The sequence below is a fragment of the Ursus arctos genome, unplaced genomic scaffold (genome assembly GCF_023065955.2).
Source record: "Ursus arctos isolate Adak ecotype North America unplaced genomic scaffold, UrsArc2.0 scaffold_5, whole genome shotgun sequence".
Lineage (NCBI taxonomy): Eukaryota > Metazoa > Chordata > Mammalia > Carnivora > Ursidae > Ursus > Ursus arctos.
This window is the reverse complement of record NW_026623067.1, coordinates 64895693-64920352: the sequence shown is the minus strand read 5'-3', so window position 1 is coordinate 64920352 and position 24660 is coordinate 64895693. Positions and strand designations below refer to the sequence as shown.

Below are 24660 nucleotides of genomic sequence, written 5' to 3'. Positions count from 1 at the left end.
CAACAGGCCAAATTAAATTAACATTTTAATGATGTGTTTCTGGCATTGTTCATGCTTCATAAAGAGTAACTCACTTTATTTGACTCAAGGCAACAAGGCTAAACAAGTGATTCAAAAAAATGAATCTTTTCCAGGTTTGGAAATTAAATTTCCTTGAGTTCTTCTGAGACAACAAAGATTCTTCAGAATCTGTAAATCCAACTATATGATGCTACCACCTTCCCAAGAGAATCATTAAGAATTACACCTAGATAAATAAAAACTTAAAAAAAAGAAAAGAATTACAGCTAGAACCAGTTATGAGAATAACGTTTTGCAATATCTCATGAAGGCCAAATGAAAATCTGAGGCCATCTCTCAAATGGCATTAGGCCAAACATCTAAGACCTCTGAAGATGCTTGACATCTTGCCATGTGTCATCACAATCAAATCCTGGATAGGGTATTCTCATCTGAGTTTCACTGACTACCAGTAAGGGACATGTGCAGAATAATAAGTGATTCAACTTTAATCTTCAGTTAGAACCCAACATGCCTAATAACATTCTGGGGAAATGGGTGTTAGAAATGTATATCAAAGATGGCAGAAGCTCTTCACTGTCAACAGCCTGGTGATATACAGTTGGGGAGCCACCTTAATTCTGTGGTTTATAAAATTCTAGGATTATGGTGATTACTGTATGGAATTCTCGGCTGAAAACAATGAGCCCTTTCTCAGATGCATGGTGAACAAGGTCAACGACAGAGGATTTTTTAAAAGCAAAATTTAGAGGAAAGAAACCACTTCACTGACCCAAGAGAGCTTTTGTTGACAAACAGCAATCTTAGACCCCGACAGTTACACAGTACCTTTTAGGTTCCAAAGGTACTTACCCCTGAAAAGATCATAATAATATAATATTTTCTCTCTTTTTTTCCTAACCAACAGGTGAACCCAGAAGGTGTCTTCCCATCTCTGTTTAAAGAAGTCATACTCCAGTCTGCAGAGAAATGCCTGTATACACAGGGAGTCTTCAAATTTATAAGTATATCAAGAGGCCTCCAATGTCATGCATCTAATTACAATCTAAATATAATCTAAATATAAATATAGTCATGCAATTATCTAAATATGATAATGCAAATTAATAAATGCCATCCCTTCTCAGTACTGCACTGGCAGTTGACTTTCTTTTCAGGGCCATTTTTACAAAGAAGCAAAGTTATTATCTTTTCTTGGGATTTATTGCAGATGTGACGATTATAGAGAACCATAAGATCTTGCTTAAGATGTGAATACCAGGTGGATAGCTGAGCCCACTCACTAATCAAGTGATTTGTTCTCAGACAATAATGTTTGGGATTCTGATGCTTGCCTCAGCAAAACTGCAGATTTTTTTTCCCCACAGACCTTTGAGGTTGTCCATAAGTCATTGCTATGTTCAATGCCAACTCCTCACGTTCTCAGAGATAAAGAGGGCAAAGACGGAGAGAAAGAATGTGTAGCTCATTATCCACAAGTTATTTTCCTATAATTCAGGATGTTGAGGGTATTTTTTAGAAAATTTTCAAGGCAGTAACTCCCAGACATTTTCTATCAAAAGGGGTTACTTTTGCGTTTCAAAAGTGGATATTAAGCAGCAGTTTGTTTTCACTCTGCAACAAGGGAGGGGACCTAAATAAGTTATCTTGTATTTCATGTTGACCACAGTAGTGAACTAAAACCATTTTATTTCTATATTCAATTCTTCTATGATACTATTTTGCAAGATCATACATAAAATAAGCTTTGCCTAAAAGATCAAATGATTTTTTTTTTAAATGTACACTTTTTAAAAGTTCTTAACTTTCCTGGAAAGACTCACAGATCCAAGCTAAACTCTAATGATAAGGTCACATTTCCCCTCTGTTTTAAGGAGTTCTAAAGAGTTTTAAGGAGTTCTAAAGAACAATTAAGTGGTAAATATTATAGCACATTACATTATCACTATACGTTATGTTATATAGCACGTATAAAGCCCTTTTATCCTGAGTTTGTAATTGAAGTATACCAACAGCAAATTTTTATTTTTTTAATTTTTAAATTTTTTAAAAAATATTTTTTTTATTTATTTGAGATAGAGCAACCAAGAGAGATAGAGAGCGAGAGAGCGCGCAGGAGTAGGGTGAGAAGAGGAGAAGCAGGCTCTTTACTGAGCAGGGAGCCTGACTTGGGGCCTGATCCCAGGACCCTGAGATCATGACCTGAGCCGAAGGCAGACACTCAACTGAGTGAGCCACCCAGGCACCTCAATAGCAAATTTTTAGAAGTGAATTTTGTTGTACCTAACTTCAGATTCCAAAGCACCTCTGATTATTTACTGCTTAGGCAGAAGAGAGGCAGAAGAAAAAGTGCTACTCTGTTTATGTGTTTCAACTCTGCCCTAAATGGATTCTTTCCAGGAGTGAAAAGGAAGACCAAGTCTACAGAAATCTTGGCAACTGCATTTCCAGGAAGACTATAGAGATTTCATGGATCTTACTGTTGTTTACAAGGAGGTATTACCTTTCTCCAAATTCCATTCACACAGCTGGTTTTCTCTTTTCTCCTGAGGGTAAACTTCCCAGTGAATATACACAATGATCAGTGCCATGCCAAACAACTCTTCCTTTCATATGTGGCAGGTGACAATTAGCCTATAATCTGCAAAGAGAAAGGAGTAGATCATAAAAATTAAGAGCAGGCTCTAAAGTCCCAAGTGCTGGATTCAAATTCTGATTCTGTCCTTAGCAGCAGTGTAGCCTTGAGTCAGTGTCAGATTCCTCATTCACTAAAACGGGGCAGGAGAGCAAAAAAATACAAACCCCACTGTTCACCATTTCATTTCATCAGTATCCCCATGAAAAACCCCCTGAAGCCCTCACAAGGTCTGAATGGAGCTCTAACTGGTCTTTGGACAAATCTGTGAATTTATCTTCCCATGTAGAATAAAGGGCTGCATTCTTCTCTAAAGATTAATATCTATGCTCAATTCTGACACTCATCTAATGCTTGGACCCACCAAATTCTAAGCAGGAGCAAAGACTCTGAAAACTTAGCTAGTCAATATCTCTACCTTGGCACAATTTTACTATCTTGCTCAGACCTTGGTCACTGATGACCAGGTGCTATTGCCTACTTTATTCAGTGAGGAGAGTCTTACCTTCTCAACTAAACTGTTAGCTTCTTAAGGAAAGGCTCTAGTAGTCTTATAGATCCTTATATTCCCTGGAGCGCTAAGTATAGCACAGTATCATGAAAATAACAGATTCTCAGTAAATGTTTGTGGCTTGTTTATTTTCAGAATGAGCTCTGGGCTGTTTATAACAAAACAGGTTCATATTGAAGAATCCCATTATGCCCCTTCAAAATGGGCCTGTGAAAGCTCTTTCTGAGAGTGGACTATTTGGACACACTAATGCAGTGACAGCCGATTCTTCTTTTCTTTTTCTTTTTCCCTTTTTAACCTCTGGCCATTTTACAGCTGTATTAGTTAAAAGATATTTTTAATTAGCTTTCATCATCTTTGAAAGTATAATAAATACTCATTAAAAACAAGGTTACCAAGATGAGCTTCCCCCCCTCCCCACACACCTATGAGAAATGACTGCTAATAGTTATACTTTTCCAAGGTGTTTTATTTATTTATATTTTTGATGCATACACTAACATTTATTATTATTTCCTAGAAACATTGTTATGGTATTCATATCTTTCGGGATTTGTTTTTTTCATTTAACAATGCATTGCGAAACGTTTTTCCATGTCAATACACACCTCATTCCTTCTTAGTGCGGCATTATATAGAAATTTCTCGTTTTCCAGCTATTCACTACCATTATCTGAATCACAGTAGTTGCTAAGTTGTGTAGAAAAGCAAAAATTGGTCGTAACGAAAAAATATCCACTAATAAACTGACCACTTACTAAAGGAGTCCCCACTTAAATAGCCCTCCTGACTTATTACCAGCATCTCTCCCCACCGAGTCAGTCAATTTTGCTGATGGTAGATGTCATAAACATCTGACAATACAATGTAAATAAAATGCATTTCAGTGGCCATGTAAGATTGCTAATCTTGCAAAAGATGCAGAATTTTATGAAGTCATTGAAAGTGATTTTGGAGAACTGTTCCATAAGCAAATGAGTATCTGGCAGTGTTAGACCAGTTAACAATTAAAGATGAGAAAAACAACAAGGATGATAAGAGGATAAATTCTTCAAAAGGAGAATTATTTGAATATCAAAGGATTAAGAGAAGCTCTCAGGAAAATTGATGAAGCCTTCACATCTTTTTTCAAAATGACCTTTGTATGATTCTGCTATAGAAGTCAGCATGAAGTGAAGGGTGTCAAAATTTGCTATCATATAATTTTGCTGGGAAAATTATCCCCCTCACCAAATCAAAACTTGATTCATTCTTTGTTTATTCTAAAAATTAGAGCATTGTTGCAATTAGAGTTGTTACATGTGTGTCTTCAAAGATAAATCACATTTAAAGATAAGATAATCTTTTATTTTTTCAAAACAAAGTCTCAATCAAACCTTTTTTTAAAAATTCTTTATTATACAATGGTAGACCCTATTTATTACTTTTACAGCTTTCAACAGTCATATTATGGCAAACAGAAGCAACAGACGCTGAAAATAAGGCTTCTAATAGACTAATCAGATTCCCTAGTTCTCTCTCCATGAGGCATTTAGACGCAGGACTGGCCACTTTGCAAGGAGTAAAGCCCCAGGGTGGTTGGATAATTCAGGGGAGGGAAGAGGCCTTAAGAAAGGAGACAGGCAGTGGACTTCCTCTGGCACTAATCGGGCACATAGATGTTCGGGCCTAATGAAATTTGAAAAAATAAAAACGATGTAACCTTATTTGTGTCCAAGCTGGTAAAGCAAGTTATACCAGTTAAATGTGGGTATATCAGGATTTATGTTTAGCAGTTACCTACTGACTGATATTTGGGTTGTTTCCAATTTTTTGCTACTATAAGCCATGCAGCAATGAACAACAGCGTACAATTATATCTTGGTACGCTTGTACAAGCATCTCTGTAAAAAACAAAACTCCTAGAAGTGAAACTCCTGGGGTTGGAAAAAGGCATATTAAAAATGTTAACAAGCACTAAGTAACAAATCCTCTTACCATTTAATGCAACCTACAGTATCTGAGAATGCCTGTTTTTCCACACCCTTCACAACAAGACTATCATCACTTTTTGCCAATCTGATTGCTATATACATTGTTGTTCTCATTGTCAATAATATAAATTCTTGATGTGCAAGATAAACATTGTTCACTGACTGCTTAGAATCTTTAGGAAGAGCCTCATTATAGACTCCAGAAAATCTGCATGACAGAGGCAGGGGAAGATCATCTCATCCCTGGTAATGGGTAGGAGCTAAAACATTGAGTTCAACATGCATTCTTCTGTTTAAAAATCCCTCTCTGAAGCAATTGTAGTCATTGCTTACACAAGCTAAAGTGTTTATAGTCAGTAGTGGAAGATGTAGATAACTGTTTGTGCAAATTCCTGATTTCAGGATGGTGAGATCTTTTTTTTTTAAGATTTTGTTTATTTATTTTGAGAGAGAGAGCACGTGTGAGTGGGGGGAGGGGCAGAGGCAGAGAGAGAGAGAATCTCAAGCAGACTCCATGCTGAGCATGGATTCAGACATGGGGCTCAATCCCACAACCATGAGACGACCTAAGCCAAAATCAAGAGTTGGACACTTAGCTGACTGAGCCACCCAGGTGCTACGGGACGGTGAGATTTTTTTTAAAAGATGTCAAAATATGAGAATTGATAAGGTCAGTAGATCCTGAAAGTGATGCTTGGTATCATCCAAGCCCATACTCTATCAGAATTTTGGTCACAGAAAATGTCAGCAATCTAACTGAAAAATTCTTACATATATTCAGGACCTAAAAAAGAAACAAAAAATATCCACTAGAGTATGCATTTGTCACAACCCATCAAATTGTAGATTAAGATGTGTGTATTTCACTGTGTGTAAATTTTACATAAAAAAGAACCCATAAAGTCCTCAAAAAATTAAATATAGAATTACCATATGATCTAGCAATTCCACTTCTGGGAATATACCCAAAAGAAGTGAAAGTAGGGACTTGAACAGACATTTGTACACCCATGTTCATAATAACAGCATTATTTTGCAATAGGCAAAAGGTGGAAGCAACGCAAGTGTCCGTCAATGGATGAATGAATAAACAACATGCACTACGTACATACAATGGAATATTATTCAGCCTGAAAAAGGAAGGCAATTTTGACATATGCTGCAATGTGGAACCTTGAAGACATTATGCTAAATGAAATAAGCCACTCATAAAAGAACAAGTATTGTATGATCCCATTTATATGGGTACCTTGAGTAATCAAATTCATAGGGACAGAAAGTATAATGGTGGTTGTCAGGGGCAGAGGGGACAGGCGGGGCGTGAGGGGTTAGTTTCATGGGTACAGAGTTTCCCATTAAAATGGGAAAACAGCAAGTTCTGGGGATGGACAGTGGTGATGTTTGCCCAACATGTGAATGTACCTAATGCCACCAAATGGTATATTTACAAATGATTCAAATGGTGAATTTTATGTTACATATATTGCACCACACTAAAACAATTTTTTTAAACCCATTAAGCAAATACTGAATTCCAATGCTGAAGTGTTTGGGAGGTGAAATCCACTAATGTCTGCAGCTTCTTTTGAAATGTATCAAAAAATGAATGTGAAGCGATAGGTTGATAGAAGAATGAATGTGTATGTGTTAAAGTAAATACAGCAAATGTAAATTGTATAATCTGGATGATAAAGGTATAGGTATTCTCTGTGACATTCTTCCAACTTTTCTATATGCTTGAAAGTTTTCTGGGCCACCTGGCTGGCTCAGTCAGTAGAGCATGTGACTCTTGATCTCAGGGATTGTAGGTGTGAGCCCCACACTGGGTGTAGAGATTACTTAAAAGTAAAATAAAAAAAAAAAAAAGTTTTCTTAATAAAATGTTGGGGGGAAATGACCTAGACTAAGACAAATTATTAGCAAATGAAAGAATCTTTTTTCTTTTTTAATCACCAATTCATCTTTAGCTTGTGTTAATTATGGGGAATAATTTTGCCATGGAGAGATTTTCAAGCAGAGCAAAAGGCAATAGGACTGATTTTTTTGTTTGTTTTTAATAACGACCAGACAGGAACATTTATTTCACAAGTATTGGACAGGAATTGATTTACAAGTGACTCCATGATATTAAAAATGAACTCGATATTGTCAAAATTGATAAGTATTTATCTATCTACATATATCAAAGGCAAGGGTCATGGTTTAGATTTTTCTTCCATTGGTAGGATTTGAGCATATGCTGGGGAAAAGAGTCCCAGTCTACTCAGTCAAATGGAAAAATGACACAAATAGATTGACTATGATGACATGCAACTTTAGAGCATTTGAGAGACCGGAGGGCCTCCTAATAAATATTAGCTCATTGTAGAAGTATAGTAGATTATAAATAGCAGCTCTTCATTTCCTCGTAGAAACGTTTCAAAGAGCTCTACGTTTTTTCCCCTTCAGTTCAGTAGAAGGTAAGAGAGAGAGATGGCCTTCATTTCTGGGACCTCTACATTGCAGGCCTGCTTGGGCAGTTTTTATAATTGTAGAAGCACATGACCGACCTGTCCCAACAATGCTCTCATTGCATTGGAATAAACATCCAGAGTGTCGGAGGTGCAAACTCAATACATAAGCGGCGAGAAAGTAACCTTAATGAGTAACACAGGCCAGTCCAAGTAGGAATTGTGGCCTCTTGGAAAACCCTTCCCCTGACTAAAAAGGGAATCCATGACTCAGTCCAAGCCAACGGGCCCAAGATAGCCGGATACATCAGTTTTCTAAAAGCAGTCTGAAATCTGTATATTTATATAAAATCTTCCAAGTTTAAATGTGGGCAACAAATTCAAATGTTTCTCAAAAACACTGTATGGGTTAAATGAAATACCTCTGTTGATATTCTGGGGTCTGCAGGCTCCCCGTGTGTAACCTCTAATGTATGTGTACAGGATGGGATGGTCCAACTTTCTTTGATGCTAATGTCCAGTAGAATTCAGATTTAGCACTGTTTCAACCCTTTGGGGTTGTATGTTCATCTCCACTGTCCCCGGTTTCTCCATTGTAAATGCGAAATATGTTCAGGTCTTTATCACTTTAAATAAAAAACAAATATTTGATCACTGCAATGTTTGCAATATTCATGCGGTAAATGTGTTTTAAAAGTCTGCTTTGTGTCATGAACCTTCTGCAAAGAAAAGGTAAATCAACAAAACCGTGTAATTCATGGAGCCCTCAATTTATTTACATGTAATGATTCCAAAATATAGATGTTTGGAACTAGGAACATAGTTTTCCATAAAACGACATTTAATGAGTACTGCCTCTGGATCATTCACTGTGTGAAGCCCTATATTTAATTCTCCTATCACTATCTTGACTTTACAGATGAGGAAAACAGGCTCAGAACAGTTGCATGACTTGCCAAGCTGGTAAGTGTCAGAGTCGGGAATCAAACACATGTGAGGGTCAGGTTCCAAGGCCTGTTGTTCTCTCATTCTTCATCACTACAGTGCATGCAATGCAGTGTTCTGCCTGGTGTTAAGGCTGTCAGGACAGACTATGCAATACTGTTGTATCCATAATATACTTGTAGAACTATATTCCTAATAATACTCAACTTCAACAGAACCCAGACTCAGGTACAATTACACTTCTTTTTTTACTCCCCTTGCTTTTACGTGGGAAAAATACGTTTAACTACCCAGGTGATACATAGATACATTCTCGTTGTGAAATATCCAAACAACACAGTAGTCTACAGGGCAAAAAGGAAAATTCCTCTGGGCTTCCTCCCCCACTCCTGATCTCACTCCTTCTCCTATTTCTGGCTCTACCACTATCAACAGTATGGCTTGTTCCTTCCAGACTTTTCCTATGCATTTACATACATATATGTACATACATAAATATGCATGGAGCTATGTTTCTATGGTAAATACATTCAGAATTCCACCTTGGGATGTCAGAACACTTTTCTGTTGCAGCCCTGGCAACTTCCCCAGCTCCAAGTCAATGTGGGAGGGTGGGGATGAAGGCAGCCTTATTAGTTATCTGTTGCTACATGACAAGGTACCCCACAATTTATCAGCATACGACAACGAACATTTATTAGCTCACATGGTTTCTGAGGGTCAAGAATCTGGGAGCAGCTTGGCAGGATGGCTCCAGGTCAGGATCTCTTATGAGGTGGCATTCAAGATGTCAGCTGGGGCTCTAGTCATTTTGAGGATTCATTGGTGCTGGAAGATTCACTCCCAATTTGGCTCACTCAGTGGTTATTTGCTGGAAGGCCTTAGGTCTTCAGTGGCTGTTGGCAGGAATCCACATTTCCTTGCCGTGAGATAGATCCTCTCCATAGCGCTGTTTGAGTGTTCTTAGGGCATAGTAGCTAGTTTCCCCCAGAGTAAGCAGTCCACAATTCACAAGGAAGGACAAGGAGGAAGCTGCAATGGCTTTTATGACCTAGTCTTGGAAGTCACAGACCATCGCTTCCGCCAGATTCCACGCATTAGAAGCAAGTCACCTTCTCTGGTCCACATTCAAGGGGAGGGGAGTTAGGCTTCACCTTTTGAAGAGAGGAGTGTCAAAGACCTGGGGGCATATTTTAACACCACTGCAAGAGCCATGTTGTGTGGGAGGAAAAATGGAGCATGGCAGAGTCTATGATCAGGGCAGAATCGTCTGAGTAACAGGGAGGAGGGGGAGAGGTGCAGAGATAATGGAGTAACAGGATAGTGAGAGGTAGAATGGCTGGGCTGGCAATCCTGGTCGCACATTAGAATCACCTGGGGAAATTTTAAAGTACTCCTCCCCCAGGCCCCGCTACAGATCAATTAAATCAGTATTTCTGGGATGGAGGCCCAGGTATCAATATTGTTTAACAGCTCTCCAAGTGATTCTAATGTGCAGCCCGCGTTGTGAACCACGTAAGAGCAGAGGTGCTGGAGTCCAGCCATGTCTGGGCTCAAGTCCCAACTATGTCAGTTAAGCAGCTGTGTGATCTTAGGCAAGTTAATTAGCTTTTCTGTGTCTCATCTGTAAAATGGGGATATTAATAGTCCTTCCTTACAGGGTGGTTGGGAGAATCACCTGAGTTAACAACCCATGGCAATAGCTTTGAACAGTTCTCTGCGCAGTAAGTGCTGTGCAAATGTTACTATCGTGATGATTAGCAGCACGTGCTGGATTTTTCCTCCCTCCTGCTCTCCCTTTCCAAGTGCCTAAGCTGGGAGAGGAGTGAGGCTTCCTGTGCCCCACTCCCCTCCTTTTCCCTTGAGAAGGGTGCACGAACTCTTCAGCACCCTTCTCGGGTTCTGCAAGCCTTGCCAGCCACAAGGCAGGTAAACTGAGAAGCTAAGCTGTTGCCACTGAAATCATGGGCACAGCATCCTGCGTCTTTAGAGATGGGGAGACACAGTAGCTCCTTGGGGTCGTGGGGGGGGGAAGGGAAATCCCCCTCCAGCCTCACAGAGAATTGAGATACAATCTATTATATATCACAGCAGCAGGATCTGCACAAACGCCTTGCAACTCCTATACTATCAACATGGTCGCTAAATTACCTGTTGCCTTTTATATTTATTTATTTACCTTCTGTGTTTTCTCTCCTTCCGATAGTAGGTTCTTTTAGAGGCAAGGGCTATGACTTCTCAGAGAAGTATCAGTAAAAGCAGGGAGGAGAAAATGAAGGAAAATGGGATATCTTCTTTGGATTATAGATACATCTTTAATGCTTAAAAATTTATATATGTGTAGTGGGAAATGACTCTGCTTCTTTAACCCCCTCCCCATCTGCCCCCATACTACTACATCCCTAAAACACCCCTAACTCCAACCACCATTTTCATGGAAAAATAGCATGAGTGTTCTTTCTCCTGCTTTTTCAGCAGAGGTTAATAAATTGCCACTATTACAGGGTATTCCAGCTGATATTGATGAGGCAGGTACAGAAATAAGCTAATAGGTAGGTCCTATAAAGAGATGTGTTCCCCACGCATAAAAGTGCTACTCTTTACGAAAGGAGATTTAGCTTTTTCAAGCCCACTAGGATAGATGAGGGGAGGGGGGAAGAATAAGGAATAAAATAATAAAATAAACTATAAAACAATTGCTGACAAAATTTCCACAAAATGTTCTCCCTGTTCTACAACCATCAAAATATTGATTTGAATAGACTGCTTCTGTGTTCTCTTTTCTTTACCTCTCTTTTCTGCAGATTTATGATTTGGATCCCAAAAGTTAAAGATCTTTTTAATAAAACATATCAGGCAAAAACATATTTAAAGCCCCTGCTGTTTATTAAGTTAGAAAATGTGGTATTAATAGTTAAAACTATGACAATAAATGGCCTAATTTCAATAGCACTTGGGCTTAGTTTTAAAATATAGAAATGAACATCGTGGCTAAAAATTCTGGGTAGGTGGGGCCTGATCTTCAAAACATGAAGCTCTCTTGTTAGCAAGTATCTAGATGCCAGAAAGGGGTCATTCTAGACGATGATTTCTCCTGGCTGAGTTCATTCGTTTCTGCCAAAGAAGGGAATCCTGAATTTTAAGCTTTATAAGCTAGAAATAAAATTAGCTTTAAAAACCTAAAAATTATTCTAGAGAAAGACTGCTTTGGTGGTTGAGGTTATTATAACTGCTACATACATAAATAGCTTATTTTATTGGTCTGATTAAATGATTCCCATGCGTCCTTCTGAAACTTTCTGCAGTCATTCCTCATTGACTGCCATCTCAGCCAGAAGGAAAGAAAAAGTGATGAACTCCAGGCTTCTTCATCAATGAGCTCAGCCAATAAGCCAATAGAGGGTTCAGTGGGCACCACTGACCTTCCCAGGAAAGCTACTAGCATGAAAACCGAAGAAACATGGCACAGAAACACAGCAGTAAAATTCAAGAGACTAAAATAAACTCGGTGAGCCTGCCTGGTCGCTAAACACTGAATACATTTAAGTGCTATTTTGACAAGAGAGCATGGCGGCTTTTTAAGAATTTCATTTTTAAAACTCTAATACGATTTTGTTCTTCTAACAGCATCATCCTGGGTCTGTGTTTGTTCCCAGTGAGGTCATTATTAAGTGAATTGAATTATTGTTCTGTTCCAATGACCTGTGCATTCAACGTGTGCCGAGCTCTAGCAAGAAATGTTTTATGTATTATTGGGAGATGGCCATCTGGGGCACAAGCCGGGCCTCCTAACATGCAGAAATGTGGGGAGACAGTTTATGTTCAGTCTTATCTATGATCAGAATTCCATTTATAAGGTTTTTTTCATCTACTTGTCAACACTGTTCACTATAGCAACACTGAAAATGGCCAGAAATGAACAGATTTATCAGAACAATGTGAGGTCAGACTGTATGTTTCAATTACTGTATATTGGATTTTTATCATACATTTTACATTTTATCCATAAAAATAGTAACAATGTAATAAAAATAGAAGTAGTTTTCTTTGATCAACTTCCAGTTAGTGTAAGTTACAAAGTGAATAAGATAGATTTCATGCCTTTTATTAGATAAAGGGTCTCACATTATATATGTATATTTTAAATATAACATTGTTGTCCATGCCAAGAATCATTTTTTCAAGTCTGAAGAATACTACTCTTCCCTTTCCTGCATACTTAATGAGACAGCATGGCAGTATATAAAATTAAATTTTAAACTTGAAGATTATATTTAAGCCACACCCTCCCAACCTTTTCATATATTTTTCAAGTAAACTGTTGCTAATGCTAGAGGCATGTTGGACCAAATGAATGATTTCTCAGTATCTTACATAAGGTCTGTATACGATATGATTTTACATAAGGTATATATCTCACATAAATATACCCAGATATTCTGTATTACAAAATGAAATTGTCAGGTATCTTTTTCTGGTTGTTTTTCATTGTTGTTGAACTGACACCTCAACTGACAATAGGAATTAATCTCATAATGAAGTATACAATCTTACAAGGGGAAGAAGACTTTAACAAGTCAGTCTTTCCTATTTACCTTCCTTCCTCCTTCCATCTCTCCTCTCTTTCCTTCCTTTCCTCCTTCCTCTTTCTTTTTTTAAAATAAAAATCTTCAAACAAAAATAATAAAAAAATAAAAAAATAAAATAAAATAAAATAAAAAAAATAAAATAAAATAAAAATCTTCTTTTTTTTTTTAAGATTTTATTTATTTATTTGAGAGAGAGAGGGAGAGTAAGTGTGAGAGGGAGAAGCAGACTCCCCACTGAGCAGAGAGCCTGATGTGGGACTCAATCCCAGGACCCTGAGATCATGACCTGAGCTGAAGGCAGACGCTTAACTGACTGAGCCGCCCAGGCACCCCTAAAATAAAAATCTTCTTAAAAAATCTTCTAAGTTGTATAAAGTAATATTCACTTTGGACATATAACTGTACAGTTTAAATATATCTGGATTTTATTTATTTATTTATTTATTTATTTATTTATTTATTAAGATTTTATTTATTTAGTTGACAGAGACAGCCAGTGAGAGAGGGAACACAAGCAGGAGGAGTGGGAGAGAAAGAAGCAGGCTCCCAGCAGAAGAGCCTGACGTGGGGCTCAATCCCAGAACTCCAGGATCACGCCCTGAGCCGAAGGCAAACGCCTAACGACTAAGCCACCCAGGCGCCCCTAAATATATCTGGATTTTAATATTCCTTAGAAGTGGGAGGTGTTTGTTAGAGAAATGACTAGTATCAGCAAACAGGTAGAGAGATAAGCTTTGTTCACAGATGCATCCCTGGAGTCATATTACACTCACTCACCTTGAAAGTATCATAATGAAAATGAAGATAATGATGATGATGATGATATAGCAATGATAACTAGCATTCAATGAACACTTTGTGCCTGCGACCAGGTAAGTGTTTTACAGGCATTGTCTAATTTGCTCTTCACAGCAATCCTCTGAAAGCAGATAATGCCATCTTTAGATGAAACTAAGTTTCTGAAGCTAAGAAACTTACCCAAGGTCAATTATGTCCCACCCCAGGTCTGTGTGACCCGCCCCCAGTCTTCTGGAGGGATGGTGGAAAGAGTAGAATATGTGATGACTGGGGCGCCTGGGTGGCACAGCGGTTAAGCGTCTGCCTTCGGCTCAGGGCGTGATCCCGGCGTTATGGGACCGGCGTTATGGGATCGAGCCCCACGTCAGGCTCCTCCGCTATGAGCCTGCTTCTTTCTCTCCCACTCCCCCTGCTTGTGTTCCCTCTCTCGCTGGCTGTCTCTATCTCTGTCGAATAAATAAATAAAATCTTTAAAAAAAAAAAAAAAGAATATGTGATGACTATACCTAGTTTCTACCAGTCAGAGTAGAAGTCAAGCCAAGTAGAGGCCAGAGGCTTTGCTGTGGCTGTGAGCAGCCTCAACCTTCTGAGTTTAAAAGTGTCCACCCTGGTCTTGCTTTTTGTAGGACCTGAAGCCCTTGGCTCTGACCCAGATCACTTCAGCAAGTCATCGTCCTGTATCTTCTCCATACCCCCAGCTCTGGGGCACTTTAAATTTTCTATTGCAAATGTGTTTATTTAATATTTGCTTGATGTTTCATATCATGACTCTTCATTTCCACTGTTCTGGAACACACATCTCTTACAATGGACAAAAATGGAACGTTTGCCTCCTTCTAAATTCCTCAGCTTTTGTTATTACGGCTCAGGGCAGGGAGATGGGACTAGAGATTGTGCCTCATCCAAAGAGGTTAGCTGGCCACCCACAAGTGGCCAGGAACAAGGGACTCTGCACAATAAGATCAGCAGTGTCATTAGCTGACCTCCTGGGATCTGAACTGGAAAACTGGGAGAGTATTGATCAATAGGAGTAAAGGCATAATGGAACAGACACTCTGAGGAGTAGAGCTGACGTGCAGCAGAGGCCAGAAGAGAGAGACCTAAAGAGTAGCTGGCCCTAAACCTGTCCCAGTTTTTTGGTGGCTTTCCACTTATAGTCTCTGCATATGTGTCCTTGGACTTTTTCTTAGGGAGACCTTAGTGAGGCACTGTTCCTTGTACTTGCAAGAACCTAGCAGTCCATACGAGCATCTTATCACCAACACCCTTCTATGGCTTCTTTTTTCCACCTCTGTCCTTGGTGGTTTGATTAAGAGGGATAGTAGTCAGGATTCTCTCCTTTGCAAGTGACAGAAACCCAACTAAAAGCACTCTGAGAGAGAAACAAACAGCAAACCACGGCAAGGGCAAGAAGATGAGAGTTGTGCCACAGGAATATCTGCCAAGGGAAGAAGGTCACGTACCCACATCTGTGGCCCAAGAACATAGTGCTCTGATTCCAAGCCCACCAGGAATAAATGATCGGATTTGGGGAAGAGTAGTTCTGCCAGGGAGCAGCAATGCTCTTCTGTGCAGACAAAATGAACTGCATCTATGAAAAGAGGTGTAGCTATACAACTTTACTATTCCATTTACAAAGAAGGAGAAGAGCAAATAGCTCTTTGTCTAATTTCCCAAGGTCTTCATGCAGACCTACTCCACATTCCCTGCCCCATCTCAGATCGCTGGCTCCTCTTCGTTACCTGAAGACATTCACTCACCTTCACCTTATAGTCATCTTCACCACTGGGCCCAGCAACGCCGCACCACCTGGGCGTTGGGTGGTTTCTTGGAGAAACCTCATCTTCTTTATGCATCTAACAGGACTTGCTTAAGAAACCTCATGGGCTTAAAGAAGAAAACTGAGTCCCAAGGGTCTTCTTGCCCAGTTTTCCTTTTTACATTGTTAGAAAGCTGAGCTCCTGTTTTTTTTTCTGCACCATGGACATCATTATGATATCTTGTAAATGCTGTGCATCCAGTAAGTGTGGAGGAGACAAACGCTGGTGGCCCCCAGTGCTCTTGCTTCAAACCATCAGTACTGGTTTCTGGCTTCTTCATTTAGAAATAGGTATTTGTTTGCATATCTTAAATTTCCTAATATTAAAATGTCCCCACTTACTACTTAACCAAAAATGTATTCTTTGTTTGTTTGTTTTAAAGATTTTTTTATTTATTCATTTGACAGAGATAGAGACAGCCAGCGAGAGAGGGAACACAAGCAGGGTGAGTGGGGGAGGAAGAAGCAGGCTTCCAGTGGAGGAGCCTGATGTGGGGCTCGATCCCAGAACGCCAGGATCACGCCCTGAGCCGAAGGCAGACGCTTAACAACTGAGCCACCCGGGCGCCCCCAAAAATGTATTCTTAAGATTTAAAACAGTTTGATATTTAGAACATGAACTTATCAGGGCGCCTGGGTGGCAGAGCGGTTAAGCGTCTGCCTTCGGCTCAGGGCGTGATCCCGGCGTTATGGGATGGAGCCCCACATCAGGCTCTTCCACTATGAGCCTGCTTCTTCCTCTCCCACTCCCCCTGCTTGTGTTCCCTCTCTCGCTGGCTGTCTCTCTGTCGAATAAATAAATAAAATCTTAAAAAAAAAAAAAAAAGAACATGAACTTATCAATATGTACAATACAGACCCATGTTTTGGGCAAGTAAAATTATTCGAACACCAAAGATCGTAAGTATTAATAGCAAATGAGTTTTAATTTTTGTCCTTAGGGTCCTCTGGGTGCAAGAATTCTTGTACAATCATCTAATCTACAATTTCACCTTTAAGCCGAAACTGCTTCTGCGAGGAAGGAGTTCTCATCCCAGAGTAAAAGGATTTGCAAGCAAGGATTCATAACAGAAGTGCCATCTCAGCCTTATTGGTGGGATTGTAAAGTGATAATTTAATTTAATTACATGATAATTTAATATCCCCTGTGTTTCCCTGCGAGTACTTCGAGGACAGTGTTTGGAGTGGCAGCTAGGTCTTTGCCAGTGTAGCTATTCTAGTGGAAGGTGAGATCGTACCCACAATTACTAGCTAGATTTTTTTTTTTTAAATCTCAATCTCTGAAAACATCTAGCTCATGTTAACAAAATTTTTTTTACATAAAATAACAACATTCTTCTGCAAGGTCATTCATTTGCATTCTTATAAACAGAGTTGCACTTCCAGAAAATAGTTGACTATTTATTTGCCTGACCACTGACTTAAGCTTTCTTCTCTAAAGCGGAAAAAGAGACAGCACCTCCCCATTCCTTAGTTATATCACCAGTTTCCAAACTGCCTAGAAATCTGTTGTCTTGGCTTCTTCAGTTAATTCAGGGAGTAAAAGACAGATAGGACTTATGCCAGATTTCATTTTGTAGTGAATTATTTAAAATTGTTTAAAAGGATAAATATGCTGGAAATTAAATGTGACAGACTGTTAAAAATCGCCCGAGGCAATTTTTAGAAATCTTCAGATTTCTACTCTACTACCTTGGGTAAGGAAAAATGGTGATGCTGATTACAAAGAGAGGAAAGTCAGAAGGAAAATTTAACTTGTTAAGAAGAGGCTGAGTTTAGCTCCCATGTGGCAAATTTGTGGTATAATCCAGTGTAAGGGCTCTATGGTGTGCCGCCCAAATTCCACCTGCAGAACCCAGACACTTATTTTCCCAGCTATTAGGGTCGTTACCTGTCGACAACTCAGAGCCCAGTCCCTCTCTAGAAATGGCCCTTAGCCAAAACTGTCTTGCCCAATGTTGTGTTTCTTTCTGCAGGGGTAGCCCACATATCATGACTGGCTGATGAGGGGTACCAAGTCCGAGCTCCCTTGCCTCAATTTGGGGACTTCACTGAGGGGCAATCCACATTCAGACTTCGGCAGGATTGGCTGCAGCCTTGTTGCAATAACATCACAACTGAACTTCACCTTCTCCCCAGTCTTGCTTTCCTCACTCACTTGCAAGTGTTGTTTTCCAAAGCACATCCTGATAAAATTCTTGCACACTTATTTTCATCTCTGTCTCCTGAGGAATCAAATCTAAGATACCCAGGAACCGAACAAAAATGCTAATGTGGGGGGAGGGGACAGGTAAAAGGAGTTACTCCTTCAATTTTAATAAAGGAAATTTCTTTAAAGTTACAAGCTTTCAATTTGTGGCATCCCTTAAGGCTGATTTGATGTATTAATGTGAATAACACCAGTATAAATCAATTAGCGAAGTATTTACTAACCACCCATTAGATAAGTAGTTTCTGAATGGCAATCCTCATTAACAGTGTAATTCGTTTTTAATATTACCTGTTGTTACTATTCAGACGATTTTTCAGTTTTGATACCACGCTCATTTTTTAACAAACTGCATAGATAATAAGACCATGTGATTCAAAGGGCATAAAAGTGAGTTACTGACCCAGTATGCACCTCGTCTGATAGTTTCCCATAAGCAATCGGACCCATACACAATTAGCTCCTCACGAAATCTATTAAAAATGTACTTTTTTGTTTTTTAATCACCTAATGGGACAAAGTCCCAGGTCAAAGTCCTCTGTGTAATAATTATATCCAGTGTGATCAAGACATGTAGCGCGGTTTTATAGATAATATTGTGAGACCCAAGCGGGATCCATTGAGAGGCAAGAGCCTGAATGCAGTATCTCTCATCTCCGTGTTTCTTCCTCATTAACACTTGTCCCAGGGCAACAAGAGCCGCCCTACTGTTCTACTGTTACCTCCGCTGGTAGAACCCAATGCAGGTGGCCCAGCAGGACTAGGGAAGACCACAACGTTGATGCCCAAAGCACACACTCTACAGAATGACTTCTGTGATCCATTTCATTTTTGCAAGCCCAGCTGTTCGGGATTTGCTCACTTGCCAGTGATGTCCTGCAGGCTTGGGTTTGGGAACCCAGAAAAACAGCTAATTATCTCAATTTTTTTAAAGTGATGAAAAAATACACATTTTCTATAACTCCTCATTATTTCAACTCTGGGACCTCCAAAATCTGTGGTGTTTCCTGTATAATGCAGCACCTCTCAACCATGACAGACCACATGTACTAAAATGCTGAGAGAAATTCACTGCACAGAAGACGAATTTCAGCAGTTTCTTTCTATCTCTTTCTGCAATTTGATATTAAAATAGTGATTTAACATTTTAATGTGACATAGTTGACAATGCAGGTTTGTGCAATGAAAAGATAATTACTGTAACGTTTTAAAATATTTCATTACTGCATTTTTAATAATAAAAACAGTAAAGTGCTTTTGCATTTTAGTCTCAGCCTGAACTTTAATAATCATTCTTATTCAAATGACAGGATGTGGAACTGTCGAATGTTGTATATATACCCATGAATGATTTAGGAGCACTATGAAATTATATTAAATTTGAAGAATACAGTTTTGTGTAGAGGGGATAAAAACCCTAATGACTTCACAGGAGAAATATTTATTGGGATATCATGTTACCTTTGTTTGTAGCATAATGGTCTCAGAGGGACGAAGTGAGATTATTTTGATGGTAAATTTATTACATAGTTTTTAGGGGCCTGGGCCTGAGGGATCTTGTTGAAAAGGGTTTTGTGATCTGAGAAGCTATAAGGAACTTCGGCCTCTCGCAGAGTCTCCACAGAGTGAATTGCTGTCCTTGGAGAAATAAAACAGATGCTGCCCAGGGAGGGGAGCAAATGTCTCAGGTTGGTGTCAGCTCACCAAGGAAGGGAGCAAACAGCACACATTTCACTTCTGTCAAAAATGCTGTATTTCCTTTCAGATAGCAACTCCAAAGCATTCTTCGTCTCTCTTCTCATTAAACACTCAGGCGCGAACGTTGAACTACTCGAGCTGGAATTCTGCTCTACCATTTGCTGGCTATTTGTCTCCAGGAAGTTACTGGACCCTCTGAGGCCTGTTTCCTCATCTGCAAAATGGGGACTATAATAAGACACACCCCACAGAGTTGTTTTGAGGGCTAAATGAGGTACTCACTCAGTATGTGGCCCTCAGGTAGATATACCATGCCTTGGCACATGATTAAACTTTTCAACAATGGCAGCCATTATTATTATTGTAAATAAACCCTTTTTTAAAGTCCTGTTCTGTCTGTGTGTGTAGGAGAGGAAACCAAGAGGCCATGACTTGTGAAATAGGGTCTGTACTTTTTAATGCCTTAAGTTCCAGAAAAGAGCCAGAATAAGGCCACAGGTGCATGACCTCTCTTGTAGCCACTGCACACACGGGAGGTTTAGAAGAACCAGACCATAGCAGAGTCCCCAGGATATCAGAGAACCTTCTAGACTTCTCTCTCACTAGTCACACCTCTAGCATGGGCCCCCGGGAGCCCGGAGATTCTGGACTGCTTATGGGCCACAATGACCATGTGTCAGAGTTTGCTGCCCATCCCCACTCCATCTTCCCAAAAAAGTCATTCTCCCAACTGTACTTGCAAGAATTTGCCTGGTTCCTTTTCTCTGCTGCTCTTTTCCACCCCATGACCCCCATCTGGAAGCTTAGCTGCACCCCAGATCTGTGACCAATCATTCCTACTCAGAGGAAACTGAAGAATAAGAATAACTTTGGTAATTTCACATCAAGACCACCCTGTTGATTCTTCTGCTTTATTTGTGCCAGTTCTAGTAATAATAATGACAATAATTAACTTTGTTAACACCTAGTCTGTGCTAGCCCTGTTCTAAGCACTTTACATAGGCAACTCATTCGCTTCTCACAAAAGCCCTATGAGGTGGGCATTGTTATTACTTTCACTTTGCAGATGAAGACATTGTGGCACAGAGACACTAAGTAATTTGACCAAAGTCATACAGGTAGTGAGTGATAGGAGGGAAATTTGAAACCAGGCAGGCTGGCTGTACAAGCCATGCACTTAATTACTTCCTCCTTAACAAGCTTCTCTTTCATTCCTCTGTCCCAGCCCCTAGCTTGCTCTCCCATTACAAAGATCAAGACTCCAATTTGTTCTCTCTGTCTCAGTGCTGTGGTGATGAGCTGCCTGGGGTCTTAGGTCCTCACCACAAACCCCTGGGGCCTAGAGCCAGTAGCCCTCCTCCTTCCACTCAATTTTAGGCCTCTCTGCCCTGGATCCCTGCTTGGGATGCCACCTAAAGCCTGTCTGAACATTCCAGATGCCACCTTTCTGGCAGGGTTCCCTCCATCATCCACAGGGACTTTGGTCTCCAAGCCTCTGCTCATCTGCTTGGATCTCTCACATCTCACATCTGGGCTCGAGCTCCTACAGGTATAGCTCCAACTATAAAGGCTCCATTCCTTTTTTTTTTTTTTTTTTAAATATCTTATTTATTTATTTATTTATTTGAGACAGAGAGAGAGAGAGAGAAAGCACAAGCAAGGGTGAGGGGCAGAGGGAGAGGGAGAAGCAGACACCCCACTGAGCAGGAAGCCCCATGTGGGGCTCAATCCCAGGACCCTGAGATCATGACCTGAGCTGAAGGCAGACGCTTAACCAACTGAGCCACCCAGGCACCCCTCAAGTTCCATTCCTGATGTGCCATGCTGGGACAGTTTCTGCAAGGAGTGCCCTGGCTGTGAAAGAGTGGCCATATCATTTTCAAACATGCTAATTCTCCCTTCATTCACAGCTGAGTCTGGAGAGGGTCATTATAGGGAGCCAGCGTTTGAGCTTTCTCAAGATATGCTCAGTGAGCAGAGAATCTTCCAAATCTTCTCTGTACTAGCACATATTAAGGTTACTGTTCTGTCCAACATGTGTGGACAGGTTTCTAGCCATGCAGACAAGAAGAGCAAAGATGACTAAGCCCATCAAAGATGAGTAAAGAAGGTATTCAAGATATCCTGAAGACTGTACCATATCCCTCTGATTGCTGTATGAAAATGATCCAGTAGATGCTTTTCAATTTAATACCTAGGATATCAAAATGTCAAGTATCCCATGACGTTTTGCTAGGCCAATTGAAGATAACTGAGCAATAAAATATATCTAAAGCACTAGGAGACTAGGAGAGTTAGGGGACTCCTGAGTCATGAAAGCACATATTTGATGAACAGGTCAAAAAGATTCCCCTGTCGAAAAGGCATAATGTTAAACATTTTGAGAGGTAATAGATTCCCAACCTAGAAGGTGAAAGGGCCACCACCTAAGATAATTAGCCTCCAGAGCAAGACCACACATGTCTCAGGGTCAAGCACATCACTGACATGAGAGGAAGACCTGGGACATCAGAGCCGCCTAAAAACTCAAAGGATAGTCTGCAAAGCCATTGGTAAAAGCACAGAAAAGTCCTTAAAAAATGCAAGCCTAGTTCATTCAGCAGAGAGGTTGCAGGAAGGTAGAGAGGGTAAAGGTCATGGCAGAGTTGTTAAGATCAGAAATCATAAAAGAAGATATTTTTAGATCATATGCACCAAAAAATTAAATTCTCTGTAAAGCTAAGAGCACTATTAAAAAAATTAAAAGTTAAACAACAAGCAAGTTATAAGGGTCTCTCTCTCCCCTCTCTCTGCCTAGCCTCTGACTTCCCTTCCTATGTTAGCAGAATTCTCCACTCTATGACTCTTGATTAAACCAGGGTCTACTTTCCGCTGCAGGAGATGAAAAGTCCCCATATCCACCTTTGCAGCCCCCAGGCAACTAGGATGCAGGCTGTGACAAAGGGTCAGCAAGCAGACACTCTGGCCCAGGACCCTGAATCTGGCCCTCGGATGCAGGACAGCCCATTTTGGTGGCAGCAGCAGCAAGTGTCTAGGGTCAGTGAGGGCAGAGGTGCTCAGAGTAGCTTTCAACATCTAATGTCAGTATTAGCAGGGTCCTCACTGGGCAGTTCCTAAGTGTGGTTTGGGCTGCTGTTTACCCCACGTCCCTTGGTGCTGCTCTATTTTCAGAGTCCAGTTTCTTAACTTTTCCAATGATTCTGTGATCTACCCAAATATCCTTTCAAAACACTGTGTTTGTTGCCGTAATAAACCAGTTACCTTCTGTTGCACACACTCAAGAACCCCTAACAATACAGTGGGAAACCTACTTGTAGTGTTTTAGGGGCAAAAGCAGAATATCCTGAAAATAACACATGGTTTTATCAATTTAATAAGGAAAGATGAGTATTCCAAAAGAAAACAGGGCAAAGGACATGGACAGACAATTCACCAAGAAGGAAATACAAGTGGCCAATAAACATAGGAAATGACATTTACCCTCCCATTTCCAAGATGCATATTTTACAAATATTGTTGAGAAATCATTCTTCCCCTATCATATTGACAAACATTAAGAGTGCCAATACTCAGCATGATGAACTTGTGGGTAATAAGTTGTTTGGGGTATAAAATAACAAAATGTTCTAGGCAGGCAGCGGGGGTGGGGGTGGGGGACATCAGATATTGTATAACGAAATTAAAAGTGTTCCTGTTGGCCCAGCAATTTTGCTTGTACGAATCTACCCTGAAAAAAGGCCCATGAATCTCAGGTCCCAAATGGTGTATTAGAATATACAGTTCATAAATTCAAAGTAAATTCACAGTTCAAAGTAATTTCAAAATAACTCGTGCCCTCTACTTATTTGCTTATTAGCGTCAAACACCATGGAAAGGATGGACCCACAGACTTATATATTAGACCTCTTTTCATCCTCTTTCCCCATGCACTACCCCTGTGCTTTGAAGCTGCCCTCCTCAAATACTCTGCCCTGAAGTACTCCTCCTGCCTCTGCCCCAGGTAGCTCTCCTCTCTCCCTTTGGTCCAGGAAGACCAAGAATGTGTCTTCCCTGCAGGTGAAGGACCAAGGAGATATGGAAGGGAGGAGGAAAAGAATGGGAGCATTCACAAATTGATAATCCTTGTTTTAATCCCACCTAGCAATAAGTAGAGAAGAGTTCCAAGAAATATGTCTCAACCCTTACCAACCTCCCCCTCACTCCACTCCAGCTACCCCGACTCCTCACTGTTCTTCGGGCCTTTGCACTTGCTGTTGCCCTGATCACACTGCAATTCAAGACGAATAAATAGGACTTGACGTCCCATCCCATACAGGTCTTTGCTCAGATGTCACCTATTTCCCTGGACCTTCTATTTAAAATTGCAACCCGCAGCTCCTCAATACTTCCTGTTCTCCTTCCTGGCTTCATTTTGCTCCATGGCACTTATCATAAACTAACATTCTATACATCTTAATCATCCATTCATTGCTCATGTCCCTCCTTGCCCACTAGAATATAATCTTTCTGAGGGAGATATTTTTGTCCATTTTGTTCAGTAGTTTATCCCCAGTGCCTAGAAGAGAAGTTGACACATAGCAGATGCTCAAAAAATATTTGTTAATGTTTATAGTAAAGAAAAACAGAACATGCTGAGTGTTCTGTAAATTATAGATTCATTAAGTATGTTACACTATTTTCACACAATGGATTGCTTAGCACATTGTGGGAGGCAGAATAATATTTTATTCTGATAATAAGATACCTGATAATAAGGTATCTGGCCCTAATTCCTAGACCTATAAATGTAACCTTATTTGGGAGAAGGATCTTGCGGGTGTGATTACCTTAAGGAATTTGAGAAAGGAGAGATTATTCGGGATTACTGGGTGGGAGCTAAATGCTACCACACAAAGTGTCATTTTTTTTTTTTTAAGATTTTGTGTTTATTTGAGAGAGAGAGAGAGAGAGAGAGAGAGCGGAAAGTGGGGGTAAGAGGCAGAGGGAGAAGCAGACTCCCTGCTGAGCTGGGA

General features: G+C 40.1%; 1 protein-coding gene across 1 annotated transcript in view; it reads right to left on the bottom strand.

Moving 5' to 3' along the window:
* Positions 1-24660, bottom strand: part of ATG10 (autophagy related 10) — a 450669-nt gene that overhangs the window by 365590 nt on the left and 60419 nt on the right. Inside the window, exon 3 of the mRNA XM_057307382.1 lies at positions 2525-2662. The gene's annotated coding sequence lies outside the window, so the exon portion shown is untranslated. The remainder of the gene's footprint in view (positions 1-2524; positions 2663-24660) is intronic.